We start from the raw sequence: 17,943 nt of genomic DNA, 5'->3' as shown, positions 1-17,943 counted from the left end.
ATGAGTCAGTTCTTTGCACCAGGTGGCCAAAGTATTGGAGCTTCAGCTTCAGCATCAGTCCTTCCAATGAATATTCAGGACTGATTTCCTTTAGGATAGACTGGTTTAGTCTTGTAGTTCAAGGGACTCTCAAGAGTCTTTTCCAACACCACAGTACAAAAACATCAATTCTTCGGCGCTTAGCCTTTTTTATGGTCCAACTCTCACATCCATACATGACTACTGGAAAAACCATAGCTTTGACTGGATGGGCCTTTGTCAGTAAAGTAACATCTCTACTTTTTAATACGCTGTTTAGGTTTGTCACAGCTTTTCTTCCAAGGAGTAAGTGTCTTTTAATTTCATGGCTGCACTCACCATCTGCAGTGATTTTAGAGCCCAAGAAAATAAAATCTGTCACTGTTTCCATTATTTCCCCATCTATTTACCAGGAAGTGGTGGGACTGGGTGCCGTGATCTTCGTTTTTTTAATGTTGAGTTTTAAGCCAACATTAAAATATACTGAGGATTGTTAATGCCAGCTACTCTCAGGCCATTTACTGGGGTGGGCTTTGCAGAAAGAAATTCCAAACACAATGGACTTTCAGGAAGCCAATAGCAAAGGGAAATTTTCTGCACACCCTTTAAGGAATAAATAAAACAGTACAAAACCCAAATCTCCACCTAGGCCAAGATGCTCTGCATCCTTAATTACTGCAGGAATGCCAATCAAAAATGACAACCAGAAATCAAACCCCACCCTTCAAGTTGGGCATCCTCACGAATCTACAAACAATAAAAGCAGGAGAGAGCCTTGAGTTAAAAGAACCCCTTACACAGTCGGTGGGAAGGTAGATGGACAACATGAAGGATAATTGACTGTCTCCGAATGCCTGAAAATAAACTATCGAGAGAGGCTAAGCCTAGGTTCTAACATTCCCCCATCTGGTCCTAGATCCCGGGAAATTCATCATTCAAAAGACACATGCACCCCAACGGACACTGCGGCACCTACAAGGGGCAGCACTGATGAACCTATAGATTAAAGCTTCAACACGATGTGCTCTGTATGTATGATGGACTGTCACTCGGTCCTATCAAAACAACACTAAATGAGGAAATTTCCCCCGGGAGCTGATTAGGCCTACATGGGGGCTCATGGTAGAAATGGCTCATTATTTTGACCTTGCAAACAAAGAATAAAATCACAGTGACCTTTGAGACTGACCAAATTGCCCAAACAACATTCTATTTTCCCGCGGGTGCCTACCTTCTCAAGGCTATGAAACCACGGATATCCAGACCTCCAGCTACATGACCACAGGACTCAGCTACAGGCTAAAAATTAACCATCCCTTCAAAGAATTTTTTATTGGTGGCGTATAAGAAAGACTCCATCTGAAAGGGAGGACACTGGTTCTTCTTAAGGGCCAGTCACCCTCTCATTTCCCTCTGATAAATTTCCTTTTCTTCCTGACTGCCCGGCTCGCTCACTCTCTTTTCTCTGCACTCACCTTACATTCTGGTGCTGAAACTTGGGAGGGAAGATCCACCCCAACTGGGTTGGCCCTTCTCATGAGACCACCTCCTGTGGCCCCCTCCCTGGGACCCTGCCAAACTGAGATGAGCTCTGGACAGGACCCTCCACTTGCCTTGCTGGACTGACAGCCACACACCGGCCCACATTTCATTCACCGATTCCAAGAGTGAGTGAAATCCCACCCTCTCGGGTCCTCTCTCTTGCCTCCAAGTCCTAGCGCTAGGTGGGAGGATTCCCATGGCCCCCAGGCCCTCCTCAGCCTTGTGCCCCATCTGACTTTGAAATAGGGGACGTCCATTTCAAAGCAGACTATTATTACTATTATTGATATGATTATTACTATCATTGAAACCTTTTACCTCAGATAGGGACTTGAACCCACATGGCTGGGACTCGAACCCAGCCAAAACCCACAGCACCTGGTTTCGGGACCTAATGAAGCTCAGGTTCTTGATGACTCATCACAGAAAGAATTCAGTAAGAGACACAGTGATAGGTAAGAAGTGGATTTATTCAGATACAGAGAGAAGCACACTCCACAGACAGAGTGTGGGCCACCGCTGAGGGTGAATGCAGACGGCCATGAAATGTGGCATGGTTAGTTTTTATAGGCTGGGTAATTCCACATGCTAATGAGTGGGAGGACTATTCCAACTATTTTGGGGAAGGGGCGGAGATTTCGTGGATTGGGCCACCGCCCACTCCTCGGTCTTTTAGCAGTCCTTCCCAGGCCTTCGCGCTGGCTCTCCATCCTCCTTTGCTTCCGGAGGCGGCACCCAGAGCCGTTTTGACCAGGAGGAAACCAAGGCTGAGAGCTCGACCATCGTCCGGGGCCCACCGCACCCAGTGGGTATGTGGGTCCCGCTGCTCCCACTCCAATCGCGTTTCTCGACCTGGTTCTACTCACAGGACCCCATGGCGGCTGCGGTGCTAATGAACTGGGCTCAGGTGAGTGGAGGGTCCCTTAAGCCCTTGCTGACTCAGGTGTGGGGGATGTTGTGTTCTCAGGCTTTCCGAACTTGGCCTTCGTCTCTCCCTTCTCTTGAACTTCCCTGGTGGCTCAGATAGTAAAGCGTCTGCCTGCAATGCGGGAGACCCGGGTTTGATCCCTGGGTTGGGAAGATTTCCTGGAGAAGGAAATGGCAACCCACTCCAGTATTCTTACCTGGAGAATCCCAGGGACGGAGGAGCTTGGTAGGCTACAGTTCATGGGGCCGCAAAGAGTCGGACACGACTGAGCGACTTCACTTCACTTCACTTTGGAACTGTCATGGCACCTCTGGGTGTGTATTTTCACTTGCTGATCAGGATCAAGGTCTAGTCTTGTCTGCCTCTTGGTCCCATTTGATTCTAATTGGTTTATGTTGTGGCCTTGGGCTACGTCATTCTTTCAAAAGTTGTGCCCCTTTCCCTGCTGTTACAACTTCTGCCACTGCAACGGCAAGTGGTCAGAGATCCCTCCTGTGCAGGCTTTCTTCGCTCTTCACTCTTGACCCTCTCCTTGTGAATCCTGCTCTACTTCTCAGATACTCTTAGCCAACTCTGAGCAACATCCTCCTAATACGATGTCTCCCGATCCCTGTTCAGACATTTCTTCTTCTTCCTTAGACCCGTCCGACCACAGCCCACCCCCTGTCGCTCCCAACCCCCTCGCAGCTGCTCCAGACCCAGTTTAAAAACCTCCACATTATGCCCCTTCTTCCCTCCCTCCTCAACCACAGGCCACCGCCTCAGCGCCCAGCCCCCCTCCCCTGCCTGTTCCAGAGGCAAGCTCTGAGACCTCAGCCTTACCTTCTACCCTGAGGGTCCCAAGGTTTTACACAGACCTCCCTAGATCCCCTCCCCACATCCAATCCTGAACAACTTTAAAACAGGAAACTTGACAGCAGGAGCCCGCTCCTTTCCCTGCTCCACTCCTCCCTTTAGGGGAAGCAGCTGGAGCAGAAGGCAGTGTTCGGGTTCATGTCCCAGTATCCCTCACCGATTTATCTCACATTGAAAAGCAGCTTGACTCTTTCTCTTCAGATCCTGAAAATTATCTAAAAGAATTCAAGTATTGTACCCAGTCTTATGACTTAACCTGGCATGATATTCACATCACACTTTGCTCCACTCTTCTCCCAGAAGAGAAGGAACAAGTATGGCAAGCCTCTCAGGTGCATGCTGATGAGGTACACAGGACAGAGGGCACCAAGCCCGTAGGGGACATGGCCATCCCCCAAGATGATGCCAACTGGGATTATCAGGCAGGGAGACCTGGACGAACAGCCCATAATCACATGGTTGCTTGCCTCATCACGGGCCTTCAAAAGGCAGGACATAAAGCCAACAACTCTGATAAGCTTCGGCTAATAACTCAAGGACTAAATGAAAACCACACACAGTTTCTAGCCAGGTTAATGGAAGCCCTACGAAAATATACAAGATTAGACTCCACTTCAACAGAGGGCACCACTGTCCTTAACACACATTTTATCTTCCAATTGTCCCCAGATATCTGAAAGAAACTAAAGAAGGCGAAGAAGGCCCTCAAACCCCTCAATGAGACCTTCAGTGAGCCCTTTAAGGTTTTTAATAACTGGGAAGAGCAGGAAAATCTAGAGAAGGCCCAGGGAAATCAGGTTAAATACCACCTTTGAGCTACTGCCCTACATGGCTCCACATTTCCATCAACCAACAAAGAAGGAAGCCCCCTGGGCCCTGCTTCAAATGCAGCAAAGAAGGTCACTGGGCCCACTCATGCCTGAAGCCAAGGCCCCCGCCAGGTCCGTGTCCCAGCTGTGGCATAGTGGGACACTGGAAGGTCCACTGCTCAAATCCTCCTCCAGGGATCTGGACAGCCCCTCCTGGTCCCGAGCAGGAGTCCTCTGACTCAGCTCTGCCCAGCCTCCTCACCGCTGAGGACTGAAGGTGCCCAGGGCCCCACACCCTGACTCTCATCACCTCTATGGAGCCCAGAGTAACTCTTACAGTGGCAGGTAAGCCGATCTCCTTTCTCATTGACACAGAGGTCACTTACTGTGCTATGCCTGTCTACTCTGGAAAAACCAAGGTCTCTCAGGTCTCTGTTATGGGGGTTCACGGTTTATCTACACTGTGAATAACCAAGCCTCTACCTTGCACACTTCAAGATACCCCATTTTCCATTCTTTTCTCATACTCCCCAAATGCCCCACTCCTATTCTTGGGAGAGACCCTCTCTCAAAATTCAAAACCTCTATTACTATCCCAAGTCCACTCTCTGATCTAGCCTGGCTACTGTTCCTCAACCCCACCTTCTCTTCCTCTGGTCCATTGCCCACCTCATCCATAAACCCCATAGTTTGGGATACAAATAACCCATCTGTTGCCTCTCACCATGCTCCAATTCGTATCTGTCTCAAAGACCCCTCTAAATTTCCCAGTCAACCACAATACCCCATCTCCCAAAAACATCAACAAGGGTTAAAGCCTATCATCACTAAATTCCTACGTCAGGGCCTCTTGTGCCCAACTTACTCTCTCTGTAACACCCCATCCTACCTGTCAAAAAGCCAAATGGCTCCTATCGCCTGGTCCAGGACCTGAGACTTATCAATGCAGCTGTTGCCCCATACACCAAATAGTGCCAAATCCCTATTCTCTTCTCTCTCTCATCCCCTCTTCCACTACCTACTTCGCTGTTCTGGATGTCAAAGATGCCTTCTTTACTATCCCTTTATACCCAGACTCTCAAGACCTCTTTACCTTTACCTGGACTGATCCAGACAATCATTGTTCCCAACAGCTGACATGAACAGTCCTCCAACAAGGCTTTCGTGATAGCCCTCATTTCTTTGGCCAGGCTCTAGCATCAGACCTAACTTCTCTTGATCTTATTCCAAGTACTGTCCTCCAATATGTGGATGATCTCCTCCTTGGTAATCCTTCACATACATGCTCGCAACAACATACTATACAACTCCTCAATTTTCTAGCCAATCGAAGCTATCAAGTATCTCCCACCAAGGTTCAGCTCTCTCTTCCTAGAGTCACCTATCTTGGAGTCCTTTTAACACCAACAAAACAATATCTTACTACTGATAGAAAGTCCCTTATATCTACCCTACCACTCCCTACATCAAAAGCAGAGATGCTGTCCTTCTTGGGGTTAGCTGGATATCTATGCCTCTGGCTTCCTAATTTCACCCTCTTGGCACAACTGCTATATCAAGCCACCCGAGGAGATCTTTCAGAACCCCTAGAGCTAAAATCAAATATCCATTCAGCCTTTAAGACCCTTAAGCAAGCCATTCACTCAGCCCCAGCTCTTGCACTTTCTGACCTTTCTTGCCCCTTATACTCTACTGAGAGACACAAGATTGCCCGAGGAGTTTTGGCCCCTGCTTCACCCCTGTCATTTATCTATCAAAGCCGTGAGATCCCACAGTTCAAGGACGGATGGCCTGCCTGCATGCTTTGGCAGCAGCTGCGCTTCTCACTCAGGAAAGTGAAAAACTGATTTTTGGAGCACCCACTGTCATTCGTTCACCACATGGCTCTAAGGACTTACTTTCTCACAAATCCAGGACCCTTCTGTCTCCTTAATGCATCCAACTAATTCATGTCACCCTTCTCGAAGCTCTCGAGTTCTCCTTTGAATGCTGTCCTATTCTCAACCCCGCCACCATTATCCCTAGTTCTTCTGAGCTCCCCATCCATACTTGCAAAGAGGCATTAGAAGACCTGATGCTCCATTTCTCCCACATTTCCTCAACCCCTTTAAATAACCCTGACTTTCCGTGGTATATTGATGGCAGCTCTCTACAGCACACGTGTAAACACACGTTTATTACAACAGGGAGCTCAACCACAAGGAGACTGTTTACAAAAACAGGGCTGCCATGTCCTTCCCCAAACTCAGGCCACACAGATTCTTACGGACATTCATCAGGCCCTACATGTAGGCACTAAACCTCTTTATCATCTCTGAAGACCTCTTATCTTAAGCCTTCTTTTGGCACCACTGACTTGATGGACATGAATTTGAGCAAGCTCCGGGAGTTGGTGATGGATAGAGAAGCCTGGCGTGCTGCAGTCCATGGGGTCACAAAGAGTTGGACATGACTGAGCGACTGAACTGAAGACCTCTTATCACCTATCTTAACCTTCTTTCATCCTACAACAAATCATGCATTCTTGTATTATCTGCTCCTCAGTCTCACTGCAGGGAGCCCTAAAGCCTATTCCCTCATTCCCAACACATCAAGCTCGAGGACATATCCCAGGAGAGGACCAGCCAATTGACTTCACTCACATGCCTCCAACACTGCTGCGTCAAGCACAGTGGGTGATAAAGACCTGAAAAGGAGGCGAGTGTGTAGTGAAAAGACAGACACATATAATTTGGCAAGGGGGAGTCAGGGGGCCCTCCTGCTCTCCATGGCAGGAAGACAAAATGGCTCCTTTCAGCCTGAACTTTTATTGGCAGAAGTCACATGAGATCATTAGGGAATAGAGATACTGGGGAGTTTGATTAGTGCAGGCTCTACTGTTGATTAGGAATGTCTTACTTTGTTTCCATGGAGACAGACACAGGGGTAGACAGTGAAGCAGAGCAAAGAGCACGTCCCTCCCCAAGAATGTCCGTTTGGCATGCTTCCTAGGACAATCACAAGGGCACAATTTGCTGCACCCTCAAATCATGGGGGCAGATCCTGGTCTCTACCCTGCCAGGTTGCAACACAACACGAAAATTAAAACTCACGCTCACTTTCAGAGACACCTTTTCAGGGTGGATTGAAGCTTTTCCTATGAGATCAGAAACTGCCTCAGAGGTAATACAGTTTCTCATATGATAAATCATCCCTTACTTTAGCCTCCCACTTTCTCTCCAATCTGATAATGGGCCAGGTTTTATCTCTCAAGTCACTCAACAAGTAGCCCAATCCCTTGGTGTAACCTGGAAACTACATATTCTTTACAGACCCTCTGCTGGAGTCCAGCTCCAGCAGCCAGGGAATCAGCCTGAAGGGATGAGCTGTGTCGGCGGAGAATGATGCAGCCTCTGACTCAAGGTGTGGGACTGCATGTTTATTTCAAGCTTCAGGTTTTCTTTTATACTTTGACAAAAGCATTAGGTCAGAGGTTTGACATTTTCAGTCCCCGCCCCCACCCAGATTTATTGTCTCCAGAAATCACTGTTACCCTTCAAACACAGTTCCTGCTTCAGTGATTCTTTCAGAATTGGCTTTACTATCTATTATCTAACTTCCTCTTATGTGTCCTATACTTAACTTGTGATTACATTGTAATCACACATTCCTGTTTATTTCTTATCTTTCTAAATCCTGTTTGCTCCTAGTATCTTAAGATCACCATCTCCTAAAAAGGCTTCTAGTTATTAATATCTCTAAAATTCCTAATCTCTATAAGCTGTAGTAAAAAATGCTAATTGGAGAAGGAAATGGCAACCCACTCCAGTGTTCTTGCCTGGAGAATCCCAGGGACGGGGGAGCCTTGTGGGCTGTAGTCTCTGGGGTCGCACAGAGTTGGACACGATTGAAGTGACTTAGCAGCGGCAGCAGGAAAAAATGCTAACTCTACAACATTCCTTAAATTTTTAGCTTCTAACTATTCTTAATTATTCCTAAACCCTAGATTCAGCAAACTTCTTTTGCCATAAATATTTCCCTCACAAACAGGTCTCAGATAACAATCATTCCCATGGCCTCAAGCTGCGGCCTACGTGCTCATCCTGGAACGTTCTTTGTAAAAATCCTTGAACAAATGTCAATGGTTAACTTTATGGATTATTCTCTGGGCACAACTGCAGAAGGCTTTGTGCCTTCTCATGATCCTCTCAAGAACAATAAGCTCCTTAACATTCTTTCCAGCCAACTCAACCGAAGAAAGGAAAAAACAAGTCAGAGTCACAAGACCTAACTCCTTCATCCCAGAACCGTGCCTGCAGGACGAGGAGAGGGGGTTGGGGCCTTGCCTCCATTTTGTCAGTAATGCCTAATGTGGCTCCCGACAACCCTCCCTATCCCACTAATTCATAACTGACCCAAATGAGCAATTCAGTTCACTCCTCTATTAATAAGTATAGGAATAACATCTGGGGTTGGAAGAGGGATAGCAGGACTCACAACCTCTTTAAATTACTGCCAAAGCCTTTCTGAAGACCTCACTGAGAGCCTAGAAGAAATACCTACTTGTCTTATCACTACCCAAAACCAGCTAGACCCTGGCAGTCATGGTCCTCCAAAAACAGAAGAGGATTAGAACTTCTCACAGCAGAAAAAGGGGGCCTATGTCTATTTTTGGAGGAAGCTTGCTGCTTCTACACCAACAAATTAGGCATTGTAAAAGAAGAAAGTGAAAGTCGCTCAGTCACACCCGACTTTTTGTGACCCCATAGACTATATGGTCCTTGGAATTCTCTAGGCCAGAATATTGGAGTGGGTAACCTTTCCCTTCTCCAGGGGATCCTTCCAACCAAGGGATTGAACACAGTTCCTCCACACCGCTGGTGGATTCTTTACCAGCTGAGCCAGCAGGTTGTAAAGGAAGCAGCAAGAAATCTGACAAATAGGGCCTCGAGAATACGTCAACACCTCAGTAATTCATGGGAGAACTGGTTAAGCAACTGGAATTGGATGCCCTGGGTCCTACCTTTTCTAGGCCCTCTTCTTCTACTTATCTTTATTCTAACTTTTGGCCCATGTTTAATTAGTTTTTTTCAAAATTTCTTCAGGACCGCTTATGAGCCTTTACCAACCGAACTATCCACGAGCTACTTCTAATTCACTCAAATTGTCAAAAACTTTGACCCTACACAAATCCCCTTGACCCACATTCCAGGCTTTTCTCATCTCACCCCCGTGATGCCCCTGTCCCACAGGAAGCAGTTACAGAAGATTGACCTTTGGCCCTTATCCCAAATCAAAAAGGCTGAATAACAGAGTCTACATGGGGGCTCATTGTAGAAATGGCTCATTATGTTGACCTCACAAAGAATAAAAATCACAGTGACCCTTGAGACTGACCAAATTGCCCAAATGACATTCTGTTTTCCTGCTGATGCCTACCTTCTCAAGGCTACAAGACCACCAGATTCCAGACCTCCAGCTACGTGAGCACAGGACTCAACTACAGGGTAAAAATTAATCATCCCTTCAGAGAATTTTTCATTGGTGGGGTACACAAAAGACCCCGTCAGAAAGGGAGGACACTGGTCCTCCTTAAGGGCCAGTCACCCTCTTGTTTCCCTCTAATAAATTCCCCTTTTCTTTTCCTGACTGCCCGGCTCACACTCTTCTCTGCACTCACCTTACAGTAGCCACAGGGATAGAGCTAGAATACTCATACACTAAGGAAACTCAGCCAGACAGAGCAAGGCAATAACTCAAGATGTGCCTTCTAGGCAAAATGAAAAGAAAGTGAAAAAAAGAACTAATTTACAACCCAAAGAGATTTTACTGAGTCCCAGCTCACTCCAGTCACCACAAAGTTATGTCTCTGCTTTTTAATTATGCTGTCTAGGTTTGTCAGAGCTTTTCTTGCAAGGAGCAAGCATATTTTAATTTCATGGTTGTAGTCACCATCTGCAGTGATTTGGGAGCCCAAGAAAATAAAATCTGTCACTGCTTCCACTTTTCCCCCTTCTTTTCGCCATGCCATGATCTTGGTTTTTTTGAATGTTGAGTTTTAAGCCAGCTTTTTCACTCTCTTTAACCTTCATCAACAGGCTCTTTAGTTCTTCTTCAGTTTCTGCAAGTATGAATGGCTTATCTGTAGGAATGCAACCAGTGCAATTTATCACATGACAGATCAGAGGAGGAAACAACTGCAATTTCTATTAAGAAGTACACTTGAACCAGTGTAATTGGGTGACAAAGAAGAGATGAAAGTCATAGGAAGTGGAAAGTAAGAAATACAAAACCATCATGTATTGTATACAATACGATTGTGCCAAAAATCCAAACAATTTTTTAAATAAATTTGAATTTAAGATGATCACTGGACATAGGTCAGTGATCCATTGTATTTCTTTATAAAAATAAAAAGAAATTGAAAACCAAAGAATTTTAAATATGATTTACCAAAAATGCACAAAAGACCAAATAACTAGGAATAAATCTAGTACAAGTTAGACTGCAAAATACAAGATATTATTGAAAAAATTAAAGGGGAAACATTTAAAGACTGAAATAGAGGATATATCAGATTTGTGGATGAAAAATTTCAATATTGTAAAGCTATCAGTTCCCCCAGATTGATCCGTAGATTTAATCTTAATTAAAATCCCAGTAGAATACTCCAATAATTTTTTTTTTAATCCCTGTAGAAGTTGTTGTGGAAATTATCAAGATGGCTGTAAAATCATATGACACGTTAAAGGGTTTAGCATGTCCAAGCAAGAAGAACAAACCTGGAGAATTTACATCATCATCTATGGAGAATTTTTATTATAAAGCAATTAACACAGTAGGAAATTGATCCATGGAGAGAAAACCCAACTAAGGGAACAGAATTGAAAATCTAGAAGGAAACACACACACAGAGAGAGTTACCTGATTTATAATAATAGGGACAGTGTAAAGGAAAGAATGACTTTTTAATGATGGTTCTGGGTTGATTGGCTCACTAATGGGGAACAAAATGCCTTGAAACCCAGTGTAAAAAAAAAAATCAATGTCCAATGTATTGCAGGTGTAAAAGCGAAACATGGAATCATGTGACTAACTGCCTGGGAACATTAAATATGCCATAAACATTGTTGTATTACATTGCTTCTCTGTTTCTGTTTATGATGTGTGCATGGGTGCACAGTCCTGTCTGACTCTTTGAGGTACTTACTAACTACTTGTCAACTTAATGAAACAGTGGTTTAACTCAAAATATGAATTGGAGTATCACATTCTTTCTTTGTAGAAAATATCTATAACTCCAACTATAACATTATTAGTCTTTTTGCTATAGACATCTTTCAGTTCAGTTCATTTCAGTCACTCAGTTGTGTCCAACTCTTTGTGACCCCATGGACTGCAGCACGCCAGGCCTCCCTGTCCATCACCAACTCCCAGAGTTTACTCAAACTCATGTCCATTGGATTGGTGATGCCATCCAACCATCTCATCCTCTGTTGTCCCCTTCTCCTCCTGCCTTCAACCTTTCCCAACACCAGGGTCTTTTCCAATGAGTCAGTTCTTCGCATCAGGTGGCCAAAGTATTGGAATTTCAGCTTCAACATTAGTCCTTCCAATGAACACCAAGGACTGATGGTGACTGCAGCCAGGGAATTAAAAGACGCTTGCTCATTGGAAGAAGAGCTATGACCAACCTAGACAGCATATTTAAAAGCAGAGACATTACTTTGCCAACAAAGATCTATCTAGTCAAAGCTATAGTTTTTCCAGTATTCATGTATGGATGTGAGAGTTGGACCATAAAGAAGGCTGAGCACAAAAGAATTGATGCTTTTGAACTGTGGTGTTGGAGAAGACTCTTGAGAGTCCCTTGGACTACAAGGAGATCAAACCAGTCAATCTTAAAGGAAATCAGTCTAGAATATTCATTGGAAGGACTGATGCTGAAGCTGAAGCTCCAATACTTTGGCCACCTGATGTGAAGAACTGACTCATTGGAGAAGCCCCTGATGCTGGGAAAGATTGAGGGCAGGAGAAGGAGATGACAGAGGATGAGATGGTTGGATGGCATCACTGACTCAATGGACATAAGCTTCAGCAATCTCCTCTAGATGATGAAGGACAGGGAAGCGTGCTGCGCTGCAGTCCATGGGGTCACAAAGGGTCAGACACAACCAAATGACTGAACAACAACAACCCTATGGAAAACTGTAGAAGTCCATATTCATTGTGAGCTGCTCTTATGTCTAAATTAAAATGTTCCTACTGGGATGCATTTTCACTTGTTATTTTTTGGATGAAGAATAATGCCTGTCCACCACCTCCCAAAGATTGAGCCAAAGATGGAGAAACTCTATACAGTCAGCAAAAACAAGACCGGGAGGTGACTGTGGCTCACGTCATGAAATCCCTATCACAAAATTCAGACTTAAATTGAAGAAAGTAGGGAAACCCACAGGATCATTCAGGTATGACATAAATCAAATCTCTTATGGTTATACAGTGGAATTGACAAATAGATTCCAGGGATTATATCTGTGAGACAGGGCACCCGAAGAACTATGGACAGAGGTTTGTGACATAGTACAGGATGCAGTGATCAAGACTATCCCCAAGGAAAAGAAATGTAAAAAGGCAAAATGATTGTCTGAGGAGGCCTTACAAATAGCTGAGCAAAGAAGAGAGGCAAAAGGCAAAGGAAAAAAGGAAAGATCTACCTATCTGAATGCAGAGTCCAGAGAATAGTAAGGAGAGATAAGAAAGCCTTCCTTAGTGATCAATGCAAAGAAGTAGAGGAAAACAATAGAATGCAAAACTCTAGAGATTTCTTCAAGAAAGTTAGAGACACCAAGGGAACATTTCATGCAAAGATGAGCACAATAAAAGACAAAAATGGTATGGACCTAACAGAAGCAGAAGATATTAAGAAGAGGTGGCAAGAATACACAGAAGAACTGTACAAAAAAGATCTTCATGACCCAGTTATCCACGGTGGTGTGATCACTCATCTAGAGCCAGACATCCTGGAATGTGAAGTCAAATGGGCCTTTGGAAGCATCACTACCAACAAAACTAGTGGAGGTGATGGAATTTCAGTTGAGTTGATTCAAATCCTCAAAGATGATGCTGTGAAAGTGCTGCACTCAATATGCCAGCAAATTTGGAAAAATCAGCAGTGGCCACAGGACAGGAAAAGGTCAGTTTTCATTCCAATCCCAAAGAAAGGCAATGTCAAAGAATATTCAAACTACTGCACAATTGCACTCATCTCACATGCTAGCAAAATAATGCTTCAAATTCTCCAAGCCAGGCTTCAACAGTACATAAACCGTGAACTTCCAGATGTTTAAGCTGGATTTAGAAAAGGCAGAGAAACCAGAGATCAAATTGCCAACATCCATTGGATCATAGAAAAAGCAAGAGAGTTCCAGAAAAAGATCTACTTCTGCTTTATTGACTATGCCAAAACCTTGACTGTGTGGATCACAACAAACTGTGGAAAATTCTTAAAGAGATGGAAATACCAGACCACCTTACCTGTCTCCCGAGAAATCTGTATGCAGGTCAAGAAGCGATAGTTAGAACCAGACATGGAACAATAGACTGGCCTCAGATTGGGAAAGGAGTTCTGTCAAGGCTGTATATTGTCACCATGCTTATTTAAATTATATGCAGAGTACATCATGCAAAATACTGGGCCAGATGAAGCACAAGCTGGTTTCAAGATTGCAGGGAGGAATATCAATAATCTCAGATATGCAGATGACACCAATCTTATGGCAGAAAGTAAAGAGGAACTAACGAGCCTCTTAATGAAAGTGAAAGAGGAGAGTGAAAATGTTGGCTTAAAACTTAACATTCAAAAAACGAAGATCATGGCATCCAATCCCATCACTTCATGGCAAATAGATGGGGAAACAGTGGAAACAGTGACAAACTATTTTCTTGGGCTCCAAAGTCACTGCAGATGGTGACTGCAGCCATGAAATTAAAAGACACTTACTCCTTGGAAGAAAAGTTATGACTAAACTAAACAGCATATTAAAAAGCAGAGACATTACTTTGCTGACAAAGGTCCATGCAGTCAAAGCTATGGCTTTTCCAGTAGTCATGTTTGGATGTGACAGTTGGACTATAAAGAAAGCTGAGTGCCAAGGAATTGATGCTTTTGAACTGTGGTGTTGGAGAAGACTCTTGAGAGTCCCTTGGACTGCAAGGAGATCCAACCAGTCAATCCTGAAGGAAATGAGTCCTGAATATTCATTGGAAGGACTGATGTTGAAGCTGAAGCTCCAATACTTTGGCCACCTGATGTGAAGAGCTGACTCATTGGAAAAGACCCAGATGCTGGGAAAAACAAAAGACAGGAGGAGAAGGGGAGGACAGAGGATGAGATGGTTGGATGGCATCACTGACTCGATGGACATGAGTTTGAACAAGCTCTGGGAGATGGTGAAGGACAGGGAGACCTGGCGTGCTGCAGTCCCTGGGGTACAAAGAGTTGGATACGACTGAGCGGCCATGGCCTGCAGAAGGACTGGGCTTTATGTGACATGGTCTGGAAACTGGACAATTGGGGTCTCGTGGCCTCTCTGTCCTTCCTCAGCTTTGCTCCTTGGTATTTTTACTAGTGAGTACTTTCCCCACCCTTTCACCTTCTGTTCTAGCTGAGATGAATTTTGCAGACCCTGGGAAGGTGCCTGCCACAACCTCCACCACTCTACCACCTCAATTTTTTCCTTACTCTGTGTTGGCCCCTGACTCTGTGAAAACAGAGGGCATATGAGTCACTGGCCCCCTCCAAGGGCACAGAGACCCTCTAGGACATCTTGGTCCATATGTGTGGGACATTTTCTCCATGAGGCCAACCAGCCAGAGCTGAGAGTGAACAAGAGGAATCTGTCTTCAGAGGGTACCTGTCTGCTTTGTTGCTTCTCTGAAAACTCCTCTAAAGTCAGTCAGTGAGTGATTTTCTCCATACCTAGTGGGTCAGTTTTGTCTAAAATTTCATTTATAAAATAATCACTGACTCATTAAACATCAGGAGAGTGTTTTAAAAGACAGACTCCTCTGAAAACATGGGTAGGTGCAGTGAAACACTCCACAGGGTTGCAGGTTCTGGAAGTCTAGGAAAGTCCCCAGACATGGTGTGGGGTGAGGTAGGGGGTCTGCCTGCCCAGCAGCTTCTTCCCCTCACTGCGTCACTGATGGCTCCCAACTGAAGTCTGCCGAATAGTTAATAAGTGGGTGTTTGTGGGATGAGATATAGCTCTGGATCTTGCTTCCTCGTAGATTATTTGGGTCCTCAAAGATGATAGAGATCAAGGGAAGCCTCATGGTTATTACTGCAGAAATAATCAACATTTTACATTTGGGTAGCACTTTCTTCAACAAAATGTCTTGACACCTATTACTTAATTTAAACACCTTCCTCGGCCTTCAAGGACCTCTCAGAGATCTGTCACCAGCTGCCCTGCCCTCCCATCTGTTGCGTTTTACAAAGAGCCTCTGGGAACGGAAAGCTCTGGGTGCAGCCCTTGTATGATGCAGTCAAGCAGCCCTGTGTCTCGGACCTGCTACCCCTCACCACCCATGGCACCTACACTTCCACCCAGCCTCCTCCCTAGGTATCTGAAAAGATGGTCCTGATGCACCGTGGGGATGTGGACCACCAAAGTCGCCTTCCCAAGGGAGGAGATGGCCTTTCCTGATCCAGAGTGTGCTCCTGAGGCCTCCCCTGCCCCCCACAACACCCCACTGACTGTTGAGAAATGGTTTCCTGCTGTATCAGTAAATGAGGACGTCGCAGCCACTGGCGGTTCCAGCCCTCCAATGTGAGCACCTGAACCCTAAGGGCACCCAGGAAGGAGAATAATACCTGCCCAATCTGATAGCCATCAGACTGCAGCCAACCCCCACGGTGAGCCCTGAGGAGCTCAGGCCGTGAAAATGAAGAGGAAAAGTTAAAATTTTACATAACCTCCTGCTCCTTCTGCCTCTGTTACTCAGCTTGCTCCTTGCAAAGTGTGGATCATGTAGGTCACGTAATCTCAGAAAGTAAGGGACTTAATACTAGGAACTGGAGCTTATCTCACTCGCCCTTGTCCTGCTCTTTGCAATTGCCCGGCCCCTGCAAACCTGCTTAATCATGCCTGTTTGTGTAAAAGTCAGGCATCCCCCTCCCCATCTTGACTGCTGTTCCCGTGTACATGCGCACGCACAAACAAAACCCCTTAGTTTAAACCAGCCTATTGAAAGCTAGTGTTGCCAACTATAGTCTGTCTATAAAAACTCTGTAATCCCTTTGTTCGAGGCTCAGAGCTTGGAGTGTTAACTCCTCTGGGCCCGACGGCATAATGAACCTGAGTTCTCCAACTCTCCGATTATGGTGGTGGTTTTCTCAATTACTGGTTTCTGCAACAAAAACACACCAGGTACTGGCCCAGATAACTGAGATGCACAGGAAAGAAATGTCAGTCAGCCCAGAGTCTTGCATCTTCCAATATATAGAAAAGCACTAAATTTCTTAACATGGTATATATGGTTTTCTTTAAAGTATTCACAAAAATACTTTTGATGTTCAAACTACCTGCCCTTAGTTGCAAATTGTATATAACCTGGCTCCTCTCCTCACTTCCTCGGAGCAGTTCTCTCAGGGCAGCTTGAGATGCTGTCTCCCTGTCTTGAAGTCCTAAAAATTCCCACTGAATATAACATAACTCTCAACTTTAAGGTTATGGCAATTGTGAAGTTGACACCATCCAGGCAGGTCTCTTGAACAGGTTCAATCACTCACAATCAGCTACATCAATGACACCCCAGGACATTAACACTGCCTTGCAGAGAATCAGCCTGGTGGGATTTTCAAAACCTTGCAGCTGCTTACAAGCTCCTTAGCCAACCATGTGTCTCCTCAGCTCCCTGTAAGGAGAAAAGGAGGATGTTGTATTCAGAAGTGTCATATGGGGCAGGGGCACCTCCGTCGAGGCCTACAGTTTGCTGCTGGGGCGCTAAGGCCCAGGAAGCACAGCCCCAACTCCATCCACCCCCACATGCTGTGCAACAGAAGAACATAGCCCAGCTCTAGGGCTTCAGACCCCTACAGCCCCGCAGGTGGGGATTCACACTGCAGAGGCTGAGTCAGGCGGCTGCAAAGTCCGGAAGCAGAGAAGGACTCTGACTCTCCTCTCTGCCTTCAGAACACACTAGATGTGTGCTTATTTCACTGAAATTCTGAACTCTGTGGGCCACATTCCAGGAACTCATGAATGGCTGCAATTGTGAACTGTCAACCGCAACCAAAAGACTGTTGAAAACCTGATTGTAAGATCCTCTAGTGGCAGATATCTTTATATCTTGTTAATAGTTTTATTTGTGTAGTTTGCTAATGACTGCTGATAAAAGAGTATAAATTGTGAGTGTTAAGTGGTGTGTCCTGGTATGTGCTATAAACACAGATTTTGTTTGTATAGTTGTATATATAGATATGTGTATGAGATACACATATACTTTTTTTAATGAAGTGTTTTTGTTTTTTTTTTTAACTTGAGATTTAGGAGAATTATGTAAATGTGTATCGGGAGGCAAAACTGTCACTCTTATCTGTGTTTTAAAAACCTGTAAGTAACTTCCCAGAGCTCTGAAAAAACTTAACTGCATTTAGTCTTTAAAAGTGAAAGCTCCTTCCTTGAATCTGTATTTCTTTGGGAGCTTATGGTTCCTTATCGATATTGAATTTTGTCTTGTGGCTTTATAGTTAATGTTTAAATCACATACTAGATATCATCTTATGCCTAAGTACTCTTACTAAGG

At 44.8% G+C, this 17,943-nt stretch overlaps 1 long non-coding RNA gene across 1 annotated transcript; it reads left to right on the top strand.

Moving 5' to 3' along the window:
• The first annotated feature begins 2,051 nt into the window (after positions 1-2,051).
• Positions 2,052-17,622, top strand: LOC147378949 (uncharacterized). The gene is made up of 3 exons (XR_015170154.1): positions 2,052-2,467; positions 4,013-4,497; positions 15,747-17,622. It is a non-coding gene; the product is annotated as an uncharacterized LOC147378949 (long non-coding RNA).
• The last annotated feature ends 321 nt before the right edge of the window (positions 17,623-17,943 follow it).

This window comes from Bos grunniens, chromosome 1 (assembly GCF_055505025.1).
Source record: "Bos grunniens cultivar Pamir isolate PY7600 chromosome 1, Bosgru_T2T1.0, whole genome shotgun sequence".
Lineage (NCBI taxonomy): Eukaryota > Metazoa > Chordata > Mammalia > Artiodactyla > Bovidae > Bos > Bos grunniens.
This window is presented reverse-complemented; position numbering and strand designations above follow the sequence as displayed.